Below are 12,721 nucleotides of genomic sequence, written 5' to 3' on the forward strand. Positions count from 1 at the left end.
AGAAAACAGCACACATGTGTTAATGTGTACAGTACACGTTGTCAATCGAAAAGACTTTAAGGGGCTAAAGAAGCCCTGACAAAAGCACTTGATCCCTAAAGATCACAAATACTTTCAAATGTGTTTATATGGTTAGTTTAGTATTGCTTTCATTACCTAAGTTCCAATAATCGTCTCCCATCCGCGATGGCGTTAGTTCAGTTGATATCCACGAGAACGTAGTCAGGGACTGCTCACCGTGCGGAAACCCAGCATCCATCTCTACTGGAGACTACTGAATTGTAAAGAGAAAGAAAGAAGCATATTGCCCTCTCCCGTTAGTTTAGAAAACGTTAATGGAAGAAACCCCTGATGATGTGGATCCGGATGACTGACAGGACTCCCAAATTATGAAGTTACTGTACTTAATTGTCACATACCAAAGTAACCACAACAGAAGAATAGTTTGTTTTGCAAAACTTTATTCCTCCCCTTAAGATATAAGTAACCCCAATACCTATACTAAACTAATTCTACAGGTGCAAATACAACTAACTAATCTAACTACCTAACCTAGCTACATATACAGTTCTGTCTACCACTTATATTGCTAAAGTTATAATAACACTACTACTACTAACTACACTAATATCCTAATACCCTCACTAATATAGATAATGATTACATATAATCCCAACTGGAAACTAAACAATTGAACTAAATAACAATAAAGGAATTTGCCACTCAGAGAGAACACTTTCTCTTTACAATGTAATCAGAATGTCAGTGCACTTTGGTTCCACTTGGTGACGTCATGGTATTTGTGTGGTATCCCTCACACCCAGGCGATGGTTTCCCTCACGGAGTTTAAGGGGCCTGTGTAATGGTTGATGGCTGTGCCATCCACATCTCACATTACTAGGAGATACATGCTCCTTGTACAACAGGGAAGACTCTTGTCTGTCTCCTTACAGGAGGAGATAATACCCCTCTCCTTACTTTAAGGATAACCGGCCAGTTCCGGGACACTACAATACAATATAAGTAACTACAGTTACTCATTAAGACATGTGTCAATGTCTTATACTTTATGCATGTACTTTACTCCGATTTACATATTTGAAAGTGGAACAGTTTTTGTGGAACGGTAACATTCAAATTTTGAATGGCTTTGTGGCTATATAGTGTTACAATATGCACATATATCTAGAAATACTACATCAGTTAAACAATTTCTTGCTACATCTACTCAATCAATAAATACAAAAGTAATAATGATAATAAAAACTTACGCCAGCCAGCGTGAGATGCAATCCCATACAAAAGTTGAACCCATACAGGTGAACACAGTGGTGATTCTGGCTGACTGTGCAGATTACTACCCTTCCTCACTATTTATACTGACCTCCCATACCCAAGCTACTCAACACCTCTCTATTATTTACAAATTAACACCCCAGCTCTCTGGCCATACCTGGTCACGCTTCCCTGAACATAACCCTGTTCCCATAGTATTACCGAACATAATCTAACAACTCCGAACAATATATAACACACTCTAACAATACCATACTACATCTATTTACAGTACCATAAACTAATTATATAAACGAAATCATCTGTGATCTTGACATTAATGGTGATAAAGCTTCAAGCGAAATCACTTAAAAACTGAAGAAAAATGAGACGCCTGGCTTAGATTTGATTTTAAATGAAGACTTATCTTCAGCCTCACCAATTCTGTTACTTACTTATGATGGATATTTTAACGCTGTACTTTAGACAGGACCTTTGCCTGAAGCATGGCTTACTGGTACTACTACACCGTCTATAAGAAAACGGGAAATGGTACGGACCCGGATTTATATCGACCGGGGTATTCGCAGGAAGTCGAATTTTTCATTCCGGCTATTCGCGGGAAGGCGAAAAGCGGTATCAATAAATGGGTTGGTTTGCAACTTTAACTTTATGGCTCCAAACTGTAGCTCATATGCCGCATTAAGGTCGATGTCATCAATTGGCCGACTACGCCACCACCACTTGGATCGAAGGTATAGTCTCCCGACGCCATCATAGAACCATTAGCCGACTCACTACCCAACAACCAACAACAACTGGCATGGGCGAGTTAAGATACTTGTCGGGAAAACCCATCCTAATGTATTCGAGCTGATTCGCGAGCACTTGGTTCAGTACATGACAGGGCAACGCATCTCACCAGAAAAAAAAACAACAACCCAAAAACAGTACCATGACCAGCAAAGAAATCTGTATGACCTGAAAACTAGACTGCACTCCCAAGACCTCGCCGTCTTCGACTACCCTATCAGGGCATCTTATTCCCTTACACTTGTTAAAATATTGTGAAATGTACATTGTTAAATGAGTATATGGTTAGAATATTTCTCCATTTAGTATTTCCAATCTATAAAGTTAATTTAGTCATCTGTATATATGAGTAATAAGTAAGAATACTTTGTCCATTTTAATCAATGTACCATAACCTAATGTACATCAAATATATCATGATATGAAAATGGCGATCTGTGAGTGTGTGATTCTATGTGTATGTAGTTTAATTTGTATAATATATGATCAAATGAAGATCTGTAACCTTGAAAGAAACACCTTAACTTTGGTGTTTAACGTGTTCGAATTATCCCTTTGCCCCCATCGAGGAGCTTAAACAAACTTTCAGCCCCATATTGTTCGTCTTAATTTGGGAAAGGACCAAAATTAGCATGAAGGCGGAAACAAAATTTCGCTCAATGTACATACACGCTGAAAAAAATCGCCTTTGTGCGAATGAAACCATATCGAACAATCTCTATTGGGCACTGCGTTGGAAACCTTTTAACTAGCATCCTAAATGAGAGATTACATAAATGTTGTGATGATAATGAGATAGCATTGCATGTCCAGTCCGGTTTCCGAAAAGGCTTTTCTGCAACAGAGACTGTGTTTATTTATTATAATTCATGATTTGACAGATCATATGAAGAAATGTAAACAGAAACTCTTTTGTGCCTTTATACATTTTTCCAAAACATTTGATAGAGTATGGAGAATTGGACTGTGGGCCAAATTATGACAAATTGTTATCAATGGTAAAACAATAACTTTAATGCAAAATATGTGTGGACATAAAATATCCTGCGATATGGTAGAATCTGCAAGATCAGATTTCTTTGATTGTCTTTCTAGAGTTAGACAAGGATGAAACATGCCTCTTCTATAATTTCTTTATTTCTAAATGACTTAGAATCCAGCCTAGAAGAACAAGCATACGTTGGTGTTGAATTAGAACCTTTCTGTTACTTTCTTTTACTTCAGGTTGCTAGTTTTACATTATGTAGGCGATACAGTCCCCCTGAAACTCATGATGATTTACAAGATACGCTGAACACACTTTCCGCATACTGCGACACATGCTGAAGCTCATGATGATTTACAAGATACGCTGAACACACTTTCCGCATACTGCGACACATGCTGAGGTTCATGATGATTTACAAGATACGCTGAACACACCTTCCGCATACTGCGACACATGCTGAGGTTCATGATGATTTACAAGATACGCTGAACACACTTTCCGCATACTGCGACACATGCTGAAAGTCATGATGATCTACAAGATACAAACAACCCTTGTTATTTGAAAGTATTTTTAGCGATTAAACCAACAGGAATACTGACGACGACCCCACAACAGTTCACAACATACAGCCATTGGACGATCCGACTATGTTTTGAATAGACCTACTGCAAAGTACTGGCGTGCAAGTCACTTGCTAATCATAAACGTATGGAAAACCGATTAGATACTGAGTGGATTTTTCAGACGTCTCGGTAAATTGTGCGGTCATGATAAGGGCAAAGTTCGATCAATGTATTGAGCCTGTCTTCGGGTGTACGTCGGCATTCGAAGGTAGACAGTGAAATAGTTCCAATTTATGAATTTATGAAAATTGAAATAAAATGCATCCTCTGATAGAAATTGATGGTGCAGATGTGGTATATAGTCATGTTGGTATGCCATTATGTTATAAAGGTGTGTCATGTTTAACCCTTTTAAAAAATCCTTTAAAGTAAATATTGGGTGTACTTGCACACCATGTTTCGGTGTACTGAGAATTTTGACTACGGACATGAGCGAGATGGTCATGTGGTGTGTTATTTATAATATTAAACAACTTTTCAGCTTTTAAACATTGTACATTTAAACCTTTAAACGTATATGGCGTAGAAACAGAAAGAATCAGTTTTGGTTTGTTGTTGTTAATTTCACAAAGTGTTTACCTACAACATTTCATAATCACTCAGAGTCCATACTGTATACACCAGTGTGACGTTACAAATAAATATAGTTATATTATCAGAATACTTTGGGGGCACTGACTCTCACATGAGTAATAACGTTCATGCAAATATTAGGCATGACGATACATTTCTTCTGTCGGGAAGATTCATCGAAAACTATTTCTAACCATGGCTTCTCCATGATTCTCCCAGCTCTTCTCAGTCACGGTCTGTAACTTGCATCCAGTTTCATGTGCTCGTCATTTGGTTTTGACACGCCATGTTTTTATGGCTGGATGCCAGACCCGATTCAATGACGTTCTCGTCTTTCTGTTGTTTCGCACAATCTATGGATTTCTGTTGTTTTTGACTATTGCTATACAAATGAATTGTACATATCCTAATGGTATGTGCATGCGATAATACCTACACAATGTGTGCGTAGTTCTCAGTAACAAAGTGATACTGTATTTAGTATAAATGTATTTGAATACGAGTGAGAAATAACTGAGGGACCGTGTGATACGCGAAATGCCTGGTCCGACTGGATATAAATGGGAACAGTGTAGTTTTTTAACGAATCGAAACAAGTGGGCGCCGGGGTTTCCTTGAGTGGCACACTGTGTCTCGCGAAAGAAAGTATGTATGCGATAAGCTTGAAATATCATAACATGGCGTACTTCTTTGATTTTTAGGCGTACATTACGCCTGTACGCCCCTTATATGTAGCCCTGACTCATCTATACTCAAATTCATGGATGAATCAAATTTAAATTCGTGTTGAATCAATTAAAGACATGTACAATCATCTACACTCCATGTGCAAATTTCTTCTAAAGGAATATATTTATAAGGTTCGGGCGCGCTCTTCCACATTTGAACAGTACCTACCTCTCTCAGATGATATTTCTAAACCAGTCCTAAAATTTAGAACATGCAACCATAAACTTCCCATGGAAACTGGAAGATGGCAAAATGGAAACAATAGAAATCTCTTACTAAATGTACTAAAACCTCACATGATTAACTGTTGGTAAACGGTAAAAGCTCTGGTAGCTATTTACTCACAACCATCATTCAGCTGATCAAGGCAACTGATTTGCCAAGTCAACCTTTTTGTCATAAAAACGGGAAAAGACTGGATACACTTTATTGCTGAATTTACTGACATGAACGCACATCGACCCTGCAGCTTCCTGGTTGGAGTATATCTGCAATAACTCATGCTTGTCTATAGAGTAGTTCATGCTGGTGTTTAGAGACGACTAAATGGATGGCGGGGTCAGGTGGGAATCACTCTTCACAATGTGAATCTGTAAGGTCCACTACATTATAATGGCTGATAGGATGATCAGTCTGGTACAATTTCAAACCACATCTCTTTCGTATGAGACATCATCCTTGATCCTTGATAGTATATAATATATGCATATATCACATAGAAAGTATTTTAACAGTTGGGGCTTAACTTATGTATTTGATAATCTTAACTGGGTTTGTTAACAGGGGCTAGTTTCTATGGTAGAACCAACTCTTAAAGATCATTATTATGCTGAAATGGTGGAAAGATATCAAAAAAGTTCAAAGGGTAGTTATCATAGACTGTTCAAAGATCTGCCATCGTTTGAAACATACCTTCTATTAGCTTTCTATTTCCGTCACTGAATCGTGTTTTACCAGGAGAGACTGGCAACTGGAAAAATATAACAAGAATAACTGGAAATTGTAATATTTGTAATTCATCGGCAACAGTCGACGAGTTCCATTACTTTTTTAAATGTTCGTTTTTTTGATAAGATAAAATCACAACACATCACAAGTGTTAACATCGAAATATATGACTGAAATATCTCGCAAATTTAAACTATCATTTACCTTAGATGAATATCCGAATGTTAAATTTTTGTCCAGATTTATAAGAATCACCATTAATACTATTACACGGTCACCATAGGTTGGAGCACAATGCAATACAAATAATGGCAAAACACGTAATTCATACGATCACCAAACGAATAACTCGTGTAGACTAATGAAGTGGACGTAAAATATAACTGACCTCTTTATTCGCGATGTATAAAGACATTACTGTTGAGTAAGTGTATCGTTAATCTCAAACACTTGCTTATCTACGAGGAGGTAGTCGCAGGAAACATTCTGAGGGTCATGTCCAAACGTTTGACACGAAAATAAATAACGGTGACCGAGTTTTTCCTTCGTTTTCAAGTACTCACTTGCCGTGTCACGATGTATCACGGTGTATTGACTGTATCGATACACTCAATCAGATGCCATACATTACAAATACTTCAAGCTTTCCATGTGTCAACTCCGTGTGAAAACAGAAAGTTTGCATGTCTCCTGCAGTGCTCAACACAACACAGCAAAACAGTTGTTAAATCCATGTGATGTAATTGTGGAGGTAAGCACACGACTCTCTGCTATTGATGTGGGCAATACGAAGTTTTATCTGTTTTAGGGACGCAAGAATATAGAATAGAATGCTGAGGTCATTATTATGGCAAGTCCACTCTAAATCCACCTCAGACATAAAATATAATCTTTTACAAACCACTTAGCCAAAATGTGAATCACAAACTTTCCCTACTACGTTACCTTCTAACTCTAAATCTACCTGTGATTGTAAATGTCAGTGTAAGATTCAGATCATGTACACACGGGTGTACAGTTAGTCCACCTTTTGTAACCAGCCAACGCTCCACAGGCTGTAGGAAAAAAGTCCTCGGTACAAAGTCATTTTGTAGTAAAAACCGATTTGGTTATATTTATTTGACAAGATTAATTTTGAAATGTGGTTATAACGTTCTCTCCTTACGCCAGTTACACACCTCGGTGCGATTCTCCTCATGGTACAATGTGTTAAGCCTGCTGTGGTATTGCTGTGATATCGCTGTGGTACTGCTGTGGTATTGCTGGGATATTGCTGAACTAAACTCAATCACATGCTCTGTTTTGGGAGATTTGTGTGATGTTGAAGTGCAGCTACCAATGAAGAACACACCAGTCCCCTGACCTTACTCCTACACAATCAGACAGGGTTGTGGATATGGCCGTCAGTGTTACTGGTTATATTTCATTGATAGCCCAAAGGTCTTATTTCATATGGAGATGAAGCATCAACAATTATCATGAAACAGATCGCTGCCACCAAATCATATACACATGAAAATGGAAAAATGTATCACAAACATTTTTTTATCACGATTTTATATCACAGTTGTGTTTACATGGTTATTTGGCGCCTCACATTGCTCTTAGACACACACGAACTACGATCCAAAGGAGAACATCGTGTGCAGTACGTGTACCCGTCATTAAAGAAATGTCAAGTTTCAGTACACTGTTCTTCACCTCGATAACTTCGAGCATTATTTGAAGTCGTTTTTGATAAGCAAATCGGGACAAAGCCTGAATGGACAACGGTACATGTTAGACACAGCTGTTATATCACATTTCGATAACCATCCTTTAAACACAAGGACAGTCTTCACGGACGATAGTACCAAGCCCAGTCGCGCACGTACCTTACCGTTGGTGATTTACGTCAAGAGGCTGCAGCAACTCCACCTCCGTCCCACCGTCAGTCCAGATCTCAATCACTTAGAGCACGTTTTTGACATTATTAGACCCTTCAATGAGAAGAAGGGTCAGGGATGCTATTGTAGTTGTTGATACCTCAACATCAAATTACGTCAACTACAATGAGAAGACGGGTCAGGGATGCTATTGTAGTTGTTGATACCTCAACATCAAATTACGTCAACTACAATGAGAAGACGGGTCAGGGATGCTATTGTAGTTGTTGATACCTCAACATCAAATTACGTCAACTACAATGAGAAGACGGGTCAGGGATACTATTGTAGTTGTTGATACCGCAACATCAAATTACGTCAACTACAATGAGAAGACGGGTCAGGGATGCTATTGCAGTTGTGGATACCTCAACATCAAATTACGTCAACTACAATGAGAAGACGGGTCAGGGATGCTATTGCAGTTGTGGATACCTCAACATCAAATTACGTCAACTACAATGAGAAGACGGGTCAGGGATGCTATTGTAGTTGTTGATACCTCAACATCAAATTACGTCAACTACAATGGGAAGACGGGTCAGGGATGCTATTGTAGTTGTTGATACCTCAACATCAAATTACGTCAACTACAATGAGAAGACGGGTCAGGGATGCTATTGCAGTTGTGGATACCTCAACATCAAATTACGTCAACTACAATGAGAAGACGGGTCAGGGATGCTATTGTAGTTGTTGATACCTCAACATCAAATTACGTCATTACGACCATAGTTATCAGCAGTACAAATGAGTTGAGATATGTCATTAAATGGTTCCTTGGGGTCAAGTGTGTGCGTGCTTGTGTGCGTGCTTGTGTGCGCGCGTGCATGCTTGCATGTTCGAGTATTTATAAATGTAACCTTAAAGGAACAAGCAATATCTCCTTCACGCTGACAATAAAACTCACTTTATCTTCTCGACAATATTTTCACATGTAATGTTGTAAATCCGCAAACCCCGAGGACGACCCTTCAATGTGTGGAGTCATGCGATAAATCTTTTCTTCTCCATGTTTATGGAGGCATTATTGTCAACAGGTTTACTCATAAAAAACATTATTTACAATCATTTCTTTTGTGGTGCTGTATAAAGGTCTGTGTCTCATAGAAGTCCAGCATTTAATCAATGTTGGAGAGACATATTGCAAGCAAATAGCGCTAAGCCCTAACAGCTACATCAACTGAGAAAGCCACTTGTGTTATCCTGGGAAAGGGGGTAGGCAGGTCTCTAATACGGGTGGTGTGTAGGGTGTGGTGGCGGGGTAGAGTTGGGTGGGGTTGGGTGAGTGAGTGGGGTCTGTCGTTATTTATTGTTGTAATTTCTTCCAGAAAATGTACTGTGCAGAGTATCAGGGCTGTATGTCGAATGTCTGCTATAATATCGTATGTCTAGACAGAGGACCTAGGCTGTATGAATATGATGAAAGTCTGCTTTAATCATTTGTGTAGACAGAGGACCTTGCCTGTATGTGTATGTCGAAAGTCTACTTTAATCGTATGTCAGGACCGAGGACAGAGGGCGTATGCCGTGTATCTGCTGTATGTGTATGTCGTGTGTGTGCTGTAATCGTATGTCGGGGTAGAGGATATTAGGATGTGTGTGTATGTCGTGTGTGTGCTGTAATCGTATGTCGGGGTAGAGGATATTAGGATGTATGTGTATGTCGTGTGTGTGCTGTAATCGTATGTCAGGATAGAGGATATTAGGATGTATGTGTATGTCGTATGTGTGCTGTACTATTATGACAGAGTACCTAGCCTGAATGCATATGTCGTATGTTTGTTGTAATCGTATGTCGGGACAGACCGATAGTGGCTTGTGTCAAAGTAACAGTTGTTCTCTCTCTCTTGTTTCAGCACTTATCAAGTTCAGATGTTGTTTGTTGAAGTGCAGGTATTCCTTCACCGAACGATGATAGGCTTTGAATTAGCAATTAAAGAGTGTGCTCATTATAGACTCGTGTCCAACGTGCTTGTGCAGCTAGTGTGTATACAACCAACACGAGTTTGAGGGTGTACTGATCAGCAAAGGCAGTCCTTACACTTTCACGTCTAAGTGACGTTTGAGTTAAATCCCTTCTGTTAGAACTTAGTGACGTGCTGTTCCACCCCTATCCCACCAGCACACCTCCCGCATGTCTATAACCAGCTATCAGGTTACCGAAAAGTGCCACCCGACCCCCTCAAAACACTCCACGGTCTGGATACCGATATGCCACAACGCCGCTCAGACAACATAAGCCTTTGTATAGGACAGTCTTCACTCTCGACAAACACTTTAAAAGCCATATTTTCAACAACATTGTGATAGAAGCTTCTACCGGCTTCAAAGAAATTGAAATGGAAATACAAGGCGTCGTGGACGTAAAATTAGCCATATGACCTGAGCTTACGAACAGCGCTTAAATACTGAAATACTCAAGAACTTCTAATTTGCTCGTTGCTCCTAGGAACAACGGGCCATGCCAGTTGAGTATCGATCAACTGATTGTGTATTACACTCAGGTAGAAAGCAGGTACAACACAGGTAACAGAGGGGGGATTCCAGAAGAGCAGGAAGACATGCAACCGTGAGTAGAATTCTGACAGCATTTAGTGTATTTATGTAGATTTAGAAGTGCTAGACTACCTGTATTTGAATTGGTGTATATATATATATATATAAGTATTTGTTTAGAAGGACATTGATTGCCAGTTGGTTCATGATGTGGATTTATGAGATGAAAGAAGATTTATGAATCCTGTCCTTTGATATGGCAGTTACTGGCAAACACACATAACTGACACATAAACTGGTTTGTATGTGTTTCCGTATCAATTACATGGAACAATTTAGTATGTTAGATAAAATTTAGTTTGTTAATCAACATGCGGTCTTCGTTTATCGCAGGGCATAGTTTGGGTCATTCAGTTTCTTATTAGAATTACTTAGATGTAGTTATAAATCTTCCAATGCCTCTTGTGTTGTATCATATAGTCAAAGAGGAAAGGCAAGGAATGTATTGTCAAGGAAAAGCTATCGTCATGGAGACGGCTCAAATATTGAGTTGATAACGAACACTATGAGATTAAAATTGACACATCCAATAATGACTTGATGTATAAGACGTGTGGACACACCCGATATACGGGAGTTTAGCACAATCATAGATCCTTCACTAACTGATAGATACAAAATACCAACTCAAAAATAGTTTTATTGTTGGTGGTTATATAGCTGCACTATAGATCTGAGATGAACATCACCTCAGGGGAGTCCTCTTGGCTCGTTCAAGCGCCACTCATTGTATTATTTGAATTAAACTCTGTTACCTTACATTATGTATGAAATATCTCATGTCTCAGAAACTATCGACTAATAAATAAGTGCTTATTGTATTTATACTTCTGGCAACCGCATCACTGGAAGTCAAGTGAATAAAGCCCCTGTCTTGTGAACGGAGGACTCTGGGTATCCACCCTGTATGCGGCATGCCAAAAGGCGTTGATACATGTCAGCCTCTGTTATGTTGGGCCTCTGTGTGTGATGCCGATTAATGTTCGGTACGGTATCTCCGTGAGATAGCACTTTAAAAACGGTATCAGTTCGTAAAAGCTAAAGCACGTACACACATTCGAGCGCATGCACGCCAAACACACACATGAACGAGCGCCAAACAAACCACACACTAAAGAAACACAGACACACATCAAATGCAGACCGAAAACACACACAAACATGTATAAGACGCGCTCAAACGTGGACGTAGGAAACTAACGACAAAGTGACTTAGTTATGTTGTTAGTTTTTCCAAATCTTGAGATAATGAGGTAATCACCGATTGATTATCGGAGGTATGCTGGCGTCTGGAACAGAATGGCTGGCGTCGATCTGGTATTTCCGGCAGCTAATGGCTTGCTGTGGCAACATATCCGTTCTCGCAATGGTCGTCTCTCACACGGAAACCATTTCCTCTGTCGTGCTTATCTGTCAGTAAAACTTCTTATTCTTTTTTATTTGTTTTCCGATTCTTCAAATATTCATCTCCATATGTCTACGAGTAGACTGGCCAAATCCAGTCCTGATAACATGAATCCTACTGTTCCTGCCATGCATATCGACCGATGAAGCAAATCTCCGGTTACCTAACTGATCTGGACACGTTCATCTCTTGTACCTTTCCTACATTATATGTGGCAATAACAATTTGCAAACAAAAAAAAAAAAAAAAAACCAACATAAAAAACCCACATTATTTTGTTTTGGAGTTCCACACGGATCTGCAGGTGTTTGATAGTGTATTACATCAGAACAATCGTCTAATTATGTACAAGAATAACATTACTTCGTCCATGTTTTTATAATCTTGTTCATTAAGGTGCGTAATAAAAAAGTAACGTTGCCCTCAAAATATTCCCTTTAAACAGAGAATGTATTAAAAAATATATGTATATAGTTCTTGTGATATTCCATTTCCGGAATAATGCCATCGCCTTCAGTCTCGTGGTCGCGTTACTTAGCTCTGAAACTGGTGCGTCACATGCACCTCAGAGAACAGCTGCACTGCGCAAATGTCAATGTGACCCGTGCACTAGTGTACATCCTGTGGTGTGTATTGTTTATGTTTACACACTGTGTACCATGACGACATCGTTATGACAATGATTACAGTCATGCTGACACACCAAACAAAGCTGTCCTTAATGTGCCCGCGACAAATAATAAGGAAAAGATTATCTTATGGCTAAGGTAGTAAATACTTTGTGATATACTCCACAACCAGCATGATGAAACGTATCGATGTGTTTTTACTTTTATATGGTTCTTAACAAACTTATATCGAGGCCGGTGTGTGTGCGTGC

General features: G+C 39.1%; 1 protein-coding gene across 1 annotated transcript in view; it reads left to right on the forward strand.

Annotated features, from left to right (window-relative positions):
* Positions 1-10,033: 10,033 nt before the first annotated feature.
* Positions 10,034-12,721, forward strand: part of LOC137278626 (armadillo repeat-containing protein 6-like) — a 30,601-nt gene continuing 27,913 nt past the window's right edge. Inside the window, exon 1 of the mRNA XM_067811105.1 lies at positions 10,034-10,449. The gene's annotated coding sequence lies outside the window, so the exon portion shown is untranslated. The remainder of the gene's footprint in view (positions 10,450-12,721) is intronic.

This window comes from Haliotis asinina, chromosome 3 (assembly GCF_037392515.1).
Source record: "Haliotis asinina isolate JCU_RB_2024 chromosome 3, JCU_Hal_asi_v2, whole genome shotgun sequence".
Classification (NCBI taxonomy): Eukaryota; Metazoa; Mollusca; class Gastropoda; order Lepetellida; family Haliotidae; genus Haliotis; species Haliotis asinina.